The sequence below is a fragment of the Phoenix dactylifera genome, chromosome 13 (assembly GCF_051530095.1).
Source record: "Phoenix dactylifera cultivar Ajwa chromosome 13, Ajwa_hap1_PhDact_Kaust_v1.1, whole genome shotgun sequence".
In the NCBI taxonomy this organism is placed as follows: domain Eukaryota; kingdom Viridiplantae; phylum Streptophyta; class Magnoliopsida; order Arecales; family Arecaceae; genus Phoenix; species Phoenix dactylifera.
Genome location: NC_143202.1, coordinates 6,653,305 through 6,671,135, shown reverse-complemented (window position 1 = coordinate 6,671,135; position 17,831 = coordinate 6,653,305).

Below are 17,831 nucleotides of genomic sequence, written 5' to 3'. Positions count from 1 at the left end.
CTGAAAATCTTGGATCCAATATATTCTGATGCTGGAACTCTTGGATCCAATGTATTTTTAGGCACACTCAAGCAATAACCCAAATCTACTCACGTCCATGATGACTTGGGCTTCAGCTCCTGCATCAATTCTTCTTGCTAAGAAGAACTCGACTCTGTCAAGTTGGGGCTGATTTGAAGAATTTTGGTTCGGATGGGATTCACCATCTGGTGCAGGCTGATGCATGCTAGGAGAGTCCTGGTGAAACTGGGACTATAGGCTGGTGTGATGGCGGGCCGCCAACTGGGTGGGCATGCACAAATGTGGGTCTGGTGCACAAGGGACGTTGGTTTGGCACTCATGAGAAGCAAGTCCAGGCGAACGTCGGGAGATAGTGCTGCATGCAACTACCATGGCTGCTGCGCTTGGTTGCGGCCTTGCGCGTGGGCGCTGGATGTGGCACCGTGTGTAGGCCGGCTAGTCGCTACTTGTGCTCCTCATGTCTTTGACTAATGATCAAATTTTCTACCTCGAAATTAGATGGCATCGCTTCTGAATTTTTAGAACCATCATTCTTGGCAATCAATGCAAATATGTCCCCAACTTCATGGCTAATACCAATTTTGGGGGCGCAAGCAGACTCCGAAAGCACTTTGATGCAGCGAACGAGATCTAAAATCACTTTTGGTGGCACGAATGAAGGAAGGGGCAGCGATAGGAAAGGTCTTGGGGAAGACGATGGTCGGAAAGAAGGGATAACTAGGAGGTTGGGTAGACTAGATCTTGGGATGAGATCTATTGCATGCTGAATGTCACACATCGGTGAAAGTTTCTCTTTAGGTGTTATATCAAAAAAGTCCTCCAAAATAGACTTGAAAAATCAGATGGAATTCCCTCTAAAATTTTAGATCTAACATCCTCACCTTGCTTGCAACCCGAAAGGACCCTGCGATCAACACAAATGGGTAGATCTGAACATTCTGGTTCCACTGCGTCGGCTTCTTCCTCGTTGACTCTCTCCTCTTCTTCGATCTCAGTGGATTTAGGAGGAACTTCAAATGTCTCTGTGATCTCATCTTCTTCTCACACCAATGCAAATCACTGGTCTTTGGTAGGGCAAACAACAGCAAGATGTCCCTTGCCGCCACACTCGGAGCACACAGCATGGCCTCCTCTTTGTGGCATAGGACTCTTGTCCTTCTCGCGGAACCTTGCTGCTCCATGCTCCAAATATGGACTCCTATTTGCAAAAGTTTCAGATCCCGTAAAAAAAAAATTACCTCGAGGAAAAGGAATGCCTTTATTGCTTCATTCTGGAGATCCTCGCCTAACTTGAGTACAGGCAGGGCGTCGCTATCATCGTTGTGCCTCCACACAAAAAGCATCCATCTTTTGATTCAAGACAACCATTTGATGGAGAACTTCAACCATCATCTCTATCTCATCTCGTTGTCGATAGATGTTGGAGGGATGACTGCTTCGGATACTCATGGTGATGCAGAAAATTTGCTCTGATATCACTTGACGCAAACGGAGGATGGGAAGGAGGGAACTAGGGGATGATGATGGCTGATCCTTCTCTTTTTTTTTCTTTTCAATGGCGGCTAGGGTTTCTTGTAGATGGAAGGAAGGAAGAAGGAGATGATGAAGAAGACTAATGGGTTCAATTGGGTTCAATAGATGTGTGGCCGAATTGGGGATTGTACTTAAAAGATTGTGGGCGGATGCAACTTGGTTGGGACCTAAAGTTTGATTGGGTTTGGGCTTAATTGGTTTGGATTTCAATTAGGCTTGATATGGCTTGACTAACTAGTGGCTAATTGGAAGAGTTCTCATGGCACTCCACTACTTAGTTTGGGCGTGAGGAAAGGAATTGGATTGATGGCGTGAGATAAGGATTTGGTAGTTGGCGTGAGATAGGAAGGAGTCCTTCTGTTACTAGGACTCTCAAATAAGGAAGGGTATGGCATGAGGAAAAGAAGGAATATTGCTAGGATGGCGTGAGAAAAAGGGAGGAGTCCTTCTCTTTCCAGAACTCTTAATTAAGGAGAGGATATGATGTAAGAAATAGATTGTGATATAAGGAATGGGATAGGAATACTGAAATATAAGGAAGGAATTGGCATGGAAATGAAAAAGGATAACTAAAGAGGATGGGTGGAAGAGTTTCACCTCCACTCAAACTCTTCAAAGATTGGCGTGAAGAAGAAGAAGGAGTCCCACCATCACCAACTTCTACCAAGTGCTTGGCATCTCACCAAGAAAAGGAGATGGAGCATCGCACTCTAAGAAGAAAGAGAATCACTCTCAATTCTTGTAAACTCAAATTAATCATATCCTAAATTTTATTCTTCAATCCTTTCTTTATATAGAGTAAGAGGTTTGAAAAATTAAGCAACTTACAACTAAATATTTGAGGACTCCTTTAACAAGGACTTCTTCTTAACATGGACTCTTTTAGAACAAATCAATCATTTGACTCAATCAACTAATAAGTTACCTAAGACTCCCAATCAACTAGGATTCTTAAATGACACTAATCTTGGAAGGACTCAACAAACAAATAAAAGAAGGAAAATGTGACTTTTGAGTAGGCTTGCACAAGCCCATGGAGAGCTTCACATACGCCCCTAGTTCCATCACTCCTAAATTCAGAATTTGGAACAAGTCACCAAGTAAACAACTAAGACTCCAAAATAACTAAGACTCTCAAATCAACTAATACTCCAAAATAACTAGGACTTCGGACGCAGTCGGGGTGGGTTGCTGTATTTTTTTTCTGATGATGGTGGCTGAATCTTTTCTCCCTTTTTTTGCCTTTTTTTTTTTCTTTTCCTCTGGTAGTGGCAATGGAGGCAAGGGCTTCACGTGGATGGAAGGGAGAAGATAGGTGGATTGAAGATAATCTTGATTTGGGCTCAATTGGTTTAGACCCGGTTAAAGAAATTGGTGCCAATTAGAGGGCGGCGGCTGAAATTGAGTTTGGCCTTTAGATTTAATTTGGTTCTTGATCAAAATTGAATGAGGATGTGGCTGATTAGGATGAGTACCAATTGGGTTAGGACTCTATGGAATTGATCAATGTGGTGGTAATTGGGTGGGATAATTATGAAAATTGAGAAAGAGTCTCACCCCCTCAAGAACCCAAACCTAGGCAAAAAAAGAAGGCATCTCGCCTTCTTTTCTTGCCAACATGGCATCTTACCAAGCTGAAGAACTCTCTCCTTCACATGAGGTCTCTCAAGAGGCTTAGGCAATTTTTATAAATTTTTTTGATCTGATTTTATTCATCAAACCTCCTCTTATATATGGAGAGAGGTTGGCAAAAGATAGGAGTTACAATCCCAAATTTATCTAGACTCCTAACCATATAAGGACTCTTTTAAAATTCAATCTCCTAACTAACTACCTAAACACCTTGCCACCTAAGCCTAGACCCACGTGGAACCTCTTCTTGGGCATGCGGATGGAAGCTAGGAAGAAAAGTTTTAGCCGCACACATGATCCTTCTTGTGGATGAGATCTTTGACCAACTCAAGTCTCTCATCCTCTCACACATGAAGGAATTAATTCCTTTCTTAACTAGGTCAATTCCCCTCATAACATGGACTATTTTGATGCCACTTGGCATTCAATTACATGGACTCAATTTAAGGACTCAATTCAATAAATCATGAACCAATTTAGGTCTCAATCTGGAACCCAATGTGGATTAAATCACTCATTACATGAACTCAATCTCACACACATAGACTCAATCCTCTCACATATGGACTCAATCCTCTTGTACAAGGACTCAATCCTCTCACACATGGACTCAATCACACAACTTCTAAATTAAATCAAGACCCTTTGTGGAGTAATTGAGTAAATCCCTAATTGATTTTGATGAGCTCAAAGCATTTGAGTATGTCTTATGTTGTCCTAATGAATTCAATCTAGTATTTCAGAAAAATCTTTATTAAAATCTATCTAAGTACCTTGAGCTTTGGTTCAGAGTTTTTTGGTTAAGTATTGAACTCTATTTGAACCAAAGTCTGCATCACGAGTCGACTCCTGAACCTTGCGAGTCGACTCCCGCACACTTGGAGTTTCTGGCACAAGCTCGAGTCGATTCCGGAACTCTTCGAGTCGACTCCGACTGAGAACAGACAGAAAGACAAAATGATGAATTTTGGACCCTGTTAACGAGTCGACTCCAAAAGGTTGCGAGTCGACTCCGATGCTTGGCGAGTCGACTCCAGATGGTCCCGAGTCGATTCCATGGCAAAGCTGACAAAAAGATAGAACGTTAGTTTTTGAGACCCTATTAGCGAACCGACTCGCAAAAACTTCGAGTCGTGTTCCACATCAGCCGAGTCGACTCCCAGTTTGTCCGAGTCGACTCCCAGAGAAAAGCAGTCTGAAAGGCAGAGACTCAGTTTTGGAGATCCTGTGAACAAGTCGACTCCAAGTATTTCAGAGTCGACCCCCAAGTTAGCCAAGTCGACTCCAACAAGGCCCGAGTCGACTTCGAGGCAAATCAGTTCAAAAGACAGAGAATCAATTTTTCGGTCTCTGAGAATGAGACGTCTCCCGAAGATCTCGAATCGTCTCTCAAGTCAGCCGAGTTGACTCCAAGTAAACCTGAGTCTACTCGAGGAAGAAAAATAGAAAGTTGGGTTTCTGGAATCCTGAGAACGAGCTGATCCCTAAGTGCTCGAGTCGTCTCCAGCTGTTGGCGAGTCGACTCCAGTTTGGTCCGAATCGACCCCAGGACGAGGCATGCACTTTAATTCAAATCTGAAATAGTGGAGGAGTCGTCTCCAGTAAAGCGCGAGTCGACTCCAGATCGCATGAGTTGACTCCGATCCCAACGGATACATTGTTAGATTGTGCAGACGGGTCAGAACAGCTCCAAATTACTCTCTAACGGCTATTTTTTGAAGGGAGTGAATCCAAGCAAAAGAAGGAAGAAGTGCATTCAACTCAAACCCAACAGGCTTCCTTCGCATTCAAGGCTCTACCTACTGTTCCCCATCCTTTGGCTCATTCAAGAGGAGACTCAGAAATCGAGAAGCCCCACTTTCTCATCTCATATCTGTTTGAGGGCTTCTAACTCAACCTTGCTTATATTGTTTCATATTTGCTTTTTTAGAAGCTTCTTCTTGTGAACTTTAAACTCTTATTTTGTACACTCCTGATTGAATCAAGGGTTGTAAGGTTTGTTTGTGAGCCAAAGATAAAATCAATAGTGTAAGGTTGTGGTTGGTGAACCGGAAAAAACCAACTAGGTTTGATTGTAAATCCAGAAAAACAATCGAGTGGTTCTAGTCGGTGAGCCTGTCAAAACCGATCGAGTTCGTTGTAACCTCGTGAAAACAACAAGTTAGGTTGTGAGTTTGCAAAACAACCGGCTGTAATCCTAGAGATTATAGTGAACTCTCAAGTATGGCTTGGGGAGTGGACGTAGGAGCAAGAGTTGGCTCCGAACCACTATAAACCTTTCTGTGTTTGTATTGATCGTTGTCTCTTTCTTTCTCTTCACTCATTGCATCTAGTGATATAACTAATTCACTTGCAATAGATTTAGTTAATCACTCACCTTATTTTTAATTGGTCAATATTTAATTAAAACCCAATTCACCCCTTCCTCTTGGGTTGTCTCCTTGGGCAACAAGTGGTATCAGAGCAGGTGTTCTCATATCGATTGGTGTTCCAATCTTTAAAAAGAGTAAAAGATTAAGATGACAACCCCATTTGGATCGTCCCTTAGTGAAGAGCAATCCACCAATAGGCCACCATTTTTCAATGGTACAAATTATACCTATTGGAAGGCTAGGATGAGAATCTTCATCCAAGCCCAAGACTATGATGTATGGAGCAATCATAGTAAATGGACCACACATTCCAACACACACGATAGATAATGTGTCCATTCCCAAGCTTGAAAAAGATTGGGATGAATTTGATAGAAGAAAAGTACAACTTAATGCTAAGGCAATGAATGTACTATATTGTGCCTTAGACCCAAATGAATTCAATAGAATCTCTACTTGTATTTCTATAAAAAAACATGGGATAGACTTGAAGTGACCCACGAGGGCACAAATCAGGTCAAAGAATCCAAAATCAACATTCTAGTTCATAAATATGAGCTATTTAAAATGAAATCTAATAAAACTATTACTTGCATGTTTACCAGATTTACTGATATTGTCAACGGCCTAAAAAGCCTTGGCAAAAGTTATACTAACAGTGATCTTGTCAGAAAGATTCTTCGTTGTCTACCAAGGTTATGGGAAGCCAAGGTCACGACAATCCAAAAAGCTAAAGACTTGAACATGCTGCCACTTGAGGAGCTTCTTGGATCTGTAATGGCACATGAGCTCACGATGAAACAACACAGTGAAGAAGAATCCTCCTATAAGAAAAAGGTAATTGTCCTCAAATCTACTTCTTCTATCAAAGATCCTTCTTGTAGTAGTAGTAGTGAAGAAGAGGACAATGAGGAAGATGAAGAAGAGGCACTTCTTGTGAGGAAATTTAGAAAGTTTATCAATAGAAAGAAAACCTTCCATAAGAAAAGGTTCCCTTCAAGCTCCTTCCACAAGGACAAGGGTAAGAAAAAGAAAAGTGAGGGAATCAGGTGCTATGAGTGCAAGAAGCTGGGTCATTTCAGAGCCGACTGCCCCACTTTGAAAAAGGAGGGCAGATTCAAGAAGAAGAAAGCCATCTTCACTACTTGGACAGAATCCAACAACTCATCATCAGAAGAAGAACAAAAAGAGAAGGCTAACATATGTCTTATGGCCAACGAGGATGAGGTAAGGATTGAAAATCATTTAGATTTTACCTTTGAAGAATTGTATGATGCTTTTAATGAACTAATGGATGAATATAGGACAATAATCTTTAAAAGTAAAGAATTGAAGCTAACTAATCAATCTTACAGTCATAAAACTGAAAAACTGATTAAGGATAAGGACTCTATTGTCAAAGAAAATTTAGAACTTAAAACAAGCAACCAATTGCTACCTCAAAAAACTGATATCCTAATTAAAGATAAAGAAAGACTAACTAAAAAAAATTTTGAACTTAATAACAGTAATCATACTTTAAAAGATAATTCAATTAATAATGTTAAATCATTGAATGAAGAAAACTTGAAATTAACTAAAGAACTTGAAAAATATAAACCTATTGTTGAGAAGTTTACCTATAGCTCTGAAAAACTAGAAATGATACTTAATAGTCAAAGAGCTGTGTTTAATAGAGCCAGGTTAGGGTATAAGCCCAAGAACAAACAGAAATTTCTTAAAAACTTCTTTGTAAAAGCCGGTGAAAGTAAAGCTAAAGATGTAATCTATTTTTGTTGTAATAGAATAAGACATAAAGCTAATGTATGCAACTATAGAAAAACAGAAGCTAAAAGAAAAATTAAAAAGGTTTGGATTCCAAGAGGAACTAACATAGCTAACCTAGAAGGACCCAAGAAAACTTGGGTACCTAAGACTGCTTGATTTCTTTGTGTATAGGAGTGTCTTGCGGCCAAGCTCAATAAACAATATTGGTACTTGGATAGTGGCTGCTTAAGATACATGACGGGTGACAAATAGCAATTCTTCACCCTAAAATCTAAGAAAGGAGGTGTAGTGACTTTTGGAGACAATAACCAAGGTCACATCATTGGTATCGGTAAAATACAAATCACACCTTCAACCCTTGTTGATAATGTTCGGTTTGTAGATGGTCTCAAGCATAATTTACTTAGTGTTAGTCAATTATGTGATAGAGGTTTTGATGTTTTGTTTAAATCATCTTCATGCATCATAACCAATTCAATTGGCAATAGCCTAGTTTTCAAAGGACTAAGACGTGGCAATGTATATGTAGTAGATCTTGATGATCTTGCTAAAAATAGCTGCTGCTTAGTAGCTGGTGATACTAAGCTAAATGAGGAAAGTTGGTTATGGCATCGTAAATTAGGTCATGCAAGCATGCATACACTATCTAAATTAATTAAAAGAGATTCTGTGATTGGTTTGCCAAAGCTGAAATTTGAGAAAAATAAAATTTGTAGAGCATGTCAATTTGGCAAACAATCTAGAAGCTCCTTTAAGTCTATAAACTGTGTTTCTACTACTAGACCCCTTGAGCTACTTCACATAGACCTCTTTGCACCAACTAAGACCACAAGCTTTTGTGGAAAGAAGTATGGTCTTATGATAATAAATGATTTTTCTAGATACACATGGGTCATGTTTTTGGCTCATAAAGATGAAGCATTTTCAGTATTTAAGAAATTTCATTAAGAAGTAACTAATGTAAAAGATACTTCAGTTATAGCTATTAGGAGTGATCATGGAACAGAATTTGACAATCATCTCTTTGAAAAATTTTGTAGTAAAAAGGGCATAACTCACAATTTTTCTGCACCTAGGACTCCATAACAAAATGAAGTGGTAGAAAGAAAGAATAAAACCATAGAAGAGATGGCTAGGACCATGTTGTGTGAAAATGATCCCCCAAAGTACTTTTGGGCTGAAGCTATTAACACATCATGTTATATTCTAAATACAGTTTTGTTGAGACCAATTATAAAGAAAACACCTTATGAACTTTGGAAAGATAAAAAATCCAAAGTAAACTACTTTCATATTTTTGGTTGTAGGTGTTTCATTCATAATAATGGTAAAGATAATTTAGGCAAATTTGATTCCAAAAAGATGAAGATATCTTTTTGGGATACTCTACATCAAGTAGGGCATATAGAGTCTTCAACAAAAGAACTCTTGTTGTTGAAGAATCTATTCATGTTATTTTTGATGAGACTAATGATGCTTTCTCTAGCAAAAAAGTAGCTTTTGATGATGATGCAGGGATACTTGAAGAAAAGATTGATGACATGACCTTACAAGAGGATGAACCGAAGCAAATTGAAGAAACTTCAACAAGCCAAGAGGTAATTGCTGATCATGGGCTTACAAAGGCTTGGAGGTATGCTTATGGTTACCCTAAAGAGTTAATCTTATATGATCCATCTCAACCTGTTAGAACTAGAGTCTCTCTTAGGAACTTAAATAATCATCTTGCATTTGTATCACATTTAGAACCTAAAAATATTAAAAAAGTTGAAAATGATGTAAATTGGATAAACGCTATGCAAGAGGAACTTAACTAATTTACAAGAAACAATGTATGGAACTTAGTTGAAAGACCCTCTGAACACTCAATAATTGAAACTAAATGGGTGTACAAAAATAAGCTTGATGAAAATGGAGTTGTGGTTAGGAACAAGGCTAGACTAGTAGCAAAGGGCTATAATCAAGAAGAAGGTATAGATTTTGATGAGACCTTTGCTCCTGTGGCTAGACTCGAAGCAATTAGACTGTTACTAGCATTTGCATGTTTTAAAGATTTCAAATTATTTCAAATAGATGTAAAGAGTGCTTTCTTAAATGGGTATATTAATGAGGAGGTTTATGTAGAACAACCTCCTAGTTTTAAAAATCATCAATACCCTAACCATGTTTACAAATTAAATAAAGCACTTTATGGTCTAAAACAAGCCCCTAGAGTATGGTATGAAAGACTTAGCAAATTTCTATTAGATCATGAATTTTCTAGAGGGAATGTTGATACAACCTTGTTTTTGAAAAAGAAAAACAAAGATATGTTAATAGTGCATATTTATATAGATGATATTATTTTCGGTGCTACTAACAATCGTCTTTGCGAAGAGTTTGCTGAATTAATACAGAGTGAATTTGAGATGAGCATGATGGAAGAGTTGAACTACTTTCTCGGACTTCAAATCAAACAATCTAAGGAAGGAATTTTCATCAATCAAGCTAAGTACATCAAGGAAATGCTGACAAAATTTGATATGGATGGAAACAAGTCAATTGGCACTCCTATGAGCTCATCATGCAAACTAGACAAAGATGAATCAGGTAAGTCAGTAGATCAAAAGCTGTATAGAGGTATGATCGGATCATTATTATATCTTACAGCAAGTAAACCTGATATCATGTTTAGTGTATGCATGTGTGCTAGATATCAATATAATCCTAAGATATCACACCTAATTGCAGTTAAAAAATTTTTTAAGTATCTAATAGGAACAAAAGATATAGGGTTATGGTACTCTAAAGAATCAAGTATAGACTTAATAGGGTATACTGATTCTGACTTTGCTGGTTGTAAACTTGATAGAAAAAGCACCAGCGGATCATGTCAATTCTTAGGAGAAAACTTAATCTCATGGTTTAGCAAGAAACAAAACTCGGTTGCACTATCTACGGCGGAGGCCGAATATGTTGCAGCCGGGAGTTGTTGTGCTCAAATCTTGTGGATCAAGCAACAACTTGAAGATTATGGCATTAAGCAAGATAAGATTTCCATAAACTGTGATAATACAAATGCCATAAATCTAACTAAAAATCCAATTCAGCACTCAAGAACTAAACACATTGAGATAAGACATCACTTCATAAGAGATCATGTGTTAAATGGTGATGTGATGCTTGAATTTGTTTGTACTGATGATCAACTTGCTGATATCTTCACAAAATCCTTGAATGAAGATCGATTTTGTACTCTTAGAAGAGGGTTAGGAGTGATTGATCCATTTCTTTGATTCTTTTCTCTCATTCATTGATTTTGATCATTAATTTACGTTTGATATAGTATTCCACGTCTATAATCATTAAATCATTCCTTAAGCTCTAAAGATTACCATATCTCTCTCTTTTGATACGGTACTAACTGAGATTTTGGTTATGGGCCAGAGTTCGAGTCGACTCGGATGATTCTGAGAGTCGACTCGTGCGCGAGTTGACTCGCAAATTTTCAGGAGTCGACTTGAGGTCGGAAATCCGTCTTTTAACCATAAACGAAATGACTTTTTCCAAATCTTTCTTTTCGGCCGTCACTGTTCTAAAACCCTCGAGTCGTCTCCCACGATCGTCTCCGCCTCCTTCCTTCATTTTTCCTCCGATTTTCCTCCTATTTCACGTCTCTCCTTCCTTTAGTAGGTCCGGATGCCTAAGAAAGCCACTGTATCTTGCCAAAAGAGGCCTCTTGTTGCGAGCGGCGCCGAGAGACGATCCAATGCGAGGAATGAACCCGTGAGATCACCACCTTCGGTTCCCTCCCCGCCTCGGTTGGTTCCCTCGCGTTCGTGCGCCGGAAGAGTTATCTCTACCAGGAGGAAAGTCGATTTTGACTTCCTCTCCCGAGAAGGGTTTACCTTAGGGCATCATCTTAGAGCTCAAGGTCTAGACTTCTTTTGTTCCCTTGATCTTCCCACGTACCCAAGGTTAGTCCGAAAATTCTATGGCACCGTCACACGGGGTGGCGGCGGTATTCAAGGGAGGGTAGCCAATGTCCCAATCTCCATCTCGGGGGACCTCATTGCACAAGTCCTCCACCTCTCTCGTGAGGGTATAGCTCCCACTCACCCCTCTGATAGATCCGAGGCCCTTACGGCCATTCTAGGGATAGTACCCTAGTCCCCCATTGAGGAGGTCTTCGCAAATCAGCTCTCTGCTGAAATGCGCCTCCTACTGAGTATTATTTCTCGCACCCTCCTCACTAAAACGGGTAGGTTTAACTTTATTTCTGAGAAAGATCTAGCTATCATATTCCACATCCTACATGACGTCCCTCTCAACTTCCCTAGACTCATTTACAGTCATATCTGTGATCCCCTAGAAAAATCAAGATTATGGTATGCTCTTCACCCTGATCTTTAGGAAATTAGAGGTTCCTATTCCTGAGGGGGAACCCTCTCGTTCACTCCGCTATACTGACCATATGGGCGAGGGGACTCTCCACCGAATTGGATTCCATAAGGTGGAGGGTACCTGGGTTAGGAAAACTTCTTCTACCATACCATCTGACCCCACTGCTCCTCACTCTTCCACTTCTGAACATGAACCGGATACCTCGATAGATCCCTCCACCTTTCCATCCACTGCTGGACCTTCATCTACTGCTGATCCTTCATCCACTATACCACCATCTCAGCAGCCCCTTGAGGTTAGGCTTAGTAGTGAGCAGCTTAGAGCTCTGGGGGATGATATTTTGAGAGAGCTAAGGGGTACGACAAGTACACCCTCCACTGATCTAACCCCCTCCACTGTAGCAGTTTCAGTGATGGTTGCTGAAATCAAGGAGGAGTTATCTAGTCTGAGAAGTCTTATTCAGGGTCAATACATGAGACTCAGAAATTAAGGAAAACACGAAGCAGATGTAAGATTCCATAAGATCAGAGCTACTAAGGCTGAATGAAGGAGCTGAAAGAGTAGCAAACGCTGTTATCAATAAGCTTGATGCGAACATTGACAGCATAAACTAGCTGACCCAAACTCACAATAGGGCTACTTCAGAAATTATTCAACAACTGGGGAATATCTCTGACGGAGTTCGTTTGCTTCTGGAGTGTCAGCAAAGAAATTTGGGAGCTTCATCTTCTTCTAGACGTCCATCTCCCTAGACTTGTATTTTCTTGAAAATCATATGAAGTCCTTTTGGACTTTCAATCATTGTACTCAATTTTGTAATACTTACAATGAATTGAAAAATCTTATCTTTATCTAAGAATTTGTGTATTTGATGTGTTTTGTATGCTTTTTGTGTTTTGAGTACTATGTACTTTCTGAATATTTTTTATGTATTCAAGCTTATAGTGAATGAAAAGCATATCTTTTTGTCTCATCTTGTATGTTTTGACTCTTTGATACTTCACCTTTTTGCTACGATGACAAAAAGGGGAAGAACATATGATATATTGTAAATAAAGGGAATCACTAAATAAGAAAACTTTTAAGCAAAATGTGTTTTGTTCTTAGTGGATTCGATACCTCGAGGTTCATTATTCCTCCATTGGGGCTCCTCAAGAAGTAATCTCCAGAATCTATTCAAGAAATATTCGGAGATTAGTTGAATCATATTCAAGAACAAATCGTCAGATTTTTCCTTCTATAATTAAGAACTTAAGTTCAAGTTTACAACATTAAGAGAAAATTCAGAAAACTTGAACAAAATTCAAACAAAATTGAATGCACATGTTGAGGGTGAGAATATAAAATTCTAAGAAAGCAAATTCATTAAAGAATATAAGCCAAACAATTGATTGTATGATTTGAAAGCTTATATAATTCCAAATGAAAGGGAGAGCTTTAATTTTCAGAACTTACTGGCTCATATCCTTCAATTTTGGATACATTAAATAACTAGACATTTGAATTCATTTTAAAACTTTACCGTGAATCATTTTTTGAATGAGTAATTCACTTTACAAATACTCAATGTTTTGTCATCATCAAAAAGGAAAGATTGTGGAGTGATTAAGTAAATTCCTAATTAATTTTGACGAGCTCAAAGCATTTGAGTATGTCTTATATTTCAGAGAAATCTTTATTAAATTCTGTCTGAGTACCTTGAGCTTTGGTTCAGAGTTTTTTGGTTAAGTATTGAACTCTATTTGAACCAAGGTCTGCATCACGAGTCGACTCCTGAACCTTGCGAGTCGACTCCTGCACACTTGGAGTTTCTGGCACAAGCTCGAGTCAACTCCGGAACTCTTCGAGTCGACTCCGACTGAGAATAGACAGAAAGACAGAACGATGAATTTTGGACCTTGTTAACAAGTCGACTCCAAAAGGTTGCGAGTCGACTCCGATGCTTGGCAAGTCGACTCCAGATGGTCCCGAGTTGACTCCATGGCAAAGCTGACAAAAAGACAGAATGTTAGTTTTTGAGACTCTGTCAGCGAGCCGACTCGTGAAGACTTCGAGTTGTCTCCCACATCAGCCGAGTCGACTCCCAGTTTATCCGAGTCGACTCCTAGAGGAAAGCAGTCTGAAAGGCAGAGACTCAGTTTCGGAGATCCTGTGAACGAGTCGACTCCAAGTGTTTCAGAGTCGACCCCCAAGTTAGCCAAGTCGATTCCAACAAGGCCCGAGTCGACTTCGAGGCAGATCAGTTCAAAAGACAGAGAATCAATTTTTCAGTCTCTGAGAATGAGACGTCTTCCGAAGATCTCAAGTCACCTCTCAAGTCAGCCGAGTCGACTCCAAGTAAATCCGAGTCGACTCGAGGAAGAAAAACATGAAGTTGGATTTTTGAAACCCTGAGAACAAGCCGACCACTAAGTGCCGAGTCGTCTCCAACTGTTGGCGAGTCGACTACAGTTTGGTCCGAGTCGACCCCAGGACAAGGCATGCACTTTAATTCAAATCTGGAATAGTGGGGGAGTCGTCTTCAGTAAAGCGCGAGTCGACTTCAATAACAGGTGAGTCGACTTCAGATCGCGTGAGTCGACTCTGATCCCAACGGATACATTGTCAGATTATGTAGACGGGTCAGAACGACTCCAAATCACTCTCTAACGGCTATTTTTCGAAGGAAGTCACTTAAATAGCTAGAGTGAACAGTAGTAGATAAGAAGAGAGTTATTCCATTTGAGTATTAAAGGTTTTCAACCACCAAGAGCTTCCGAAGAGTGAATCTAAGCAAAAGAAGGAAGAAGTGCATTCAACTCAAACCCAACAGGCTTCCTTCGCATTCAAGGCTCTACCTACTGTTCTCCATCCTTTGGCTCATTCAAGAGGAGACTCAGAAATCGAGAAGCCCCACTTTCTCATCTCAAATCTATTTGAGGGCTTCTAACTCAACCTTGCTTATATTGTTTCATATTTTCTTTTTTAGAAGCTTCTTCTTGTGAACTTTAAACTCTTATTTTGTACACTTGATTCAATCAGGAGATTGAATCAAGGGTTGTAAGGTTTGTTGGTGAGCCAAAGATAAAACCAACGGTGTAAGGTTGTGGTTGGTGAACCGAAAAAAACCAACTGAGTTTGATTGTAAATCCGAAAAAACAATCAAGTGGTTCTAGTCGGTGAGCCTGTCAAAACCGACTGAGTTCGTTGTAACCTCATGAAAACAACAAGTTAGTTGTGAGCTTATAAAACAACCGGCTGTAATCCTAGAGATTATAGTGAATTCCAAGTACGGGTTGGGGAGTGAACGTAGGAGCAAGAGTTGGCTCCGAGCCACTATAAACCTTTCTGTATTTATATTGGTTGTTGTCTCTTTCTCTCTCTTCACTCATTACATCTAGTGATCTAACTAATTCACTTACGATAGATTTAGTTAATCACTCACCTTATTTTTGATTTATCAATATTTAATTAAAACCCAATTCACCCCCCCCCCCCCCCCCTCTTGGGTTGTCTCCTTGGGCAACACCCTTCAATGCCTTGGACTCAATTAAATCAGGCGTTGGGATAACTAATCCCAATGTGACTTGATGCTGAAAATTTTGGACCCACTGTAATTTGTTGCTTAAACTTTGTGGACCCAATGTGATTTGGTACTCACCCAAAGAAGGGACTCAACCATCATGCATGCCTCCGGCTTGGGCTCATGCTCCTGCATCAACTTCTTAGTTGTGTATGCCTATAAGGGGCTTCACGCATGCCACAAATAAGACTTTATGTACACCCTTAATTCTATCCTAAATTCAGACCCTTTTGGAACAAGTCAACAATCAAACCACTAAGCATAACAATCAATGACTCTTTCTAACTTTAGACTGAAATTCTGAACTCAATGTAACATTGGACACGTCCAATGTTGGACCCAAACTCCTAAACTCAAGACTTCTATTCAATTAGGACTCTCCAAAACTACTAGGACTCAATTGAATTGGGCGTTGGAACAATAGAACCCAATGTGACTAGGTGCTGAAAATCTTGGACCCAATGTATTCTGGTGCTAGAACTCTTGGACTTAATGTATTTTTGGGCACACTCAAGCAAGGATCCAAATCCACGAACGTCCATGATGACTTGGGCTCCAGCTTCTGCATCAAAGATATAATTATTGCTTCGACAGTTGCAAAGCAACCATACTCACAAATGCATATAGCAGAGGGTAAGCAAAGTTAGTTATCCAAACTGCTAGGAGTGGAGGCCAAACATAGGAACAACCGTTAGAGTGGGTAGTTATCATATTTTAGGGTAGTTAGTATGTTTTAGTATAAATATTAGATATGTAGTCTATATAAGGAACCTTCGATAATCAATAAAATGTATTTTATCTTATTTTAGTCTACCATAGTTTTCACTCTAAGAGTAGGAGAAATTTAGCTTTTATTACTGTAGTCCAACGCTACACCCCCAACCATGGTCTAGTACTATAGTCCTCTACCATAGCCCAGCGCTACACACCTTATCCATCTCATTCGGATAGTGGTGTGACAGTGGCAAAAGTACTTAAAGGTCAAGGCACCTAGATCCTTTCAATACTTGCGTAATGCAACAGAATTGAAAGCTTAACAGATGAATATGAATTTCAGCAAAAGAGTAATAAATAGATATGCAAGAACAAAATGCAAACAACACAAACATGCAAGATTTATAGTGGTTTGGTGCTAACCCTGCACCTATGTCTATTCTCCAAGACTTTTTTTTAAAAAAAATTACTACAATCTTCTCGAAATTATAGTTTGATTGTTTTACACAGGCTTACAATCAATCCAGTTGATATTTTTAGACAATCAAACAAAACCTACACCGTTTGTTTTACTCAGGCTCACAATCAACTAGTTAATTTTTCTAGGCAATCAACCAAAACCTTCTTCGACCCTATCTAAGGCTTAATACAATTGAATTCAAAGTCTGGATGGACCATTCCCCATGTTTTAATCCCTGAAACCTATTACATCAAAGTATAGAAAGAAGTAAGTGCATGCATAATAAAGTACACCTCCTAAACAATAAATAAAAAGAAATAAATGGAGCTTGACTTTGTTGGTCGGCTTTGATTGATCTTGAATGCGCTTCACCAACTCTTAGCAATAGAGGATGTGATCGTTTATCTCACCATGAATGATCTTGATTGATTTTCTCTTTGAAGCTCTTTTTCTTTTTCTTTCTCTTTCTTGCTCTGATGGATTTATATTTATACTACTTAAACTTTCTTCTTTCTTTGGTCTTCCCATACATTTATATCATTTGAAAGAGGTTGGAACATACTCCTAACTATTAGACAGGTAAAGAGCTATTATGAGATGAAAAACAGTCGTTTTGACTCACAGAAAAACTGGCCATTATTGTTGTCAGTCAGAAAAGAGTCGACTCGACATCTTCAAGGGTCAACTCAACATCTTTAGGAGTCGACTCATAATCTTCAAGAGTTGACTCGTAATCTTCAGGGATTCACTCAAGCTTGCTTCTACTTTTGCTGTGCACTATTTTTCTACCATGTACACTATGGATTCAGCTCTCTCGATTCAAGGGTCGGCTCGTCTGGTGATAGGAGTCAGCTCATTGTTTTCAGGGGTCAACTCTTTAACGGACTAAATTTTACCGCTTTATATCATTTCACTATGGTCGTTCAGGATCAACTCATTATTTTTTGGGCTCGACTCTTATTTGACTAGAGTCGACTTGTGATTTCGATGGATCGACTTGCCAATGCGATAAAATTTTTAGCTCCTTATTTTTTCTATGTGGCCATTCAGGGATCGACTCGCTTGTCTCTAGGGTCAAACTCTTGTTATATTAGAGTCGACTTGTGCACTTCATTGGTTGACTTACCACTATGTTGAATTCGATGGCTTTCTGTCTATGTTTTAATACTATTGTGGGGTTGACTCGTGATTGGCTAGAGTCTGCTCGTGAAGTCATATCAGTCAGTGATAGTGTGCTAAGGTCAACTCGTTGCAACCTTGGGGTTAACTCTTGAGGTAGCTCAAAATAAAATTTTCTGTATTTGCATGTGAGCTTCCAAGGATTGTGTTCATAACCTTTTTAAAGTTATGCTTCTTGAAATGGAGCTTCATATATATGATCTTCATT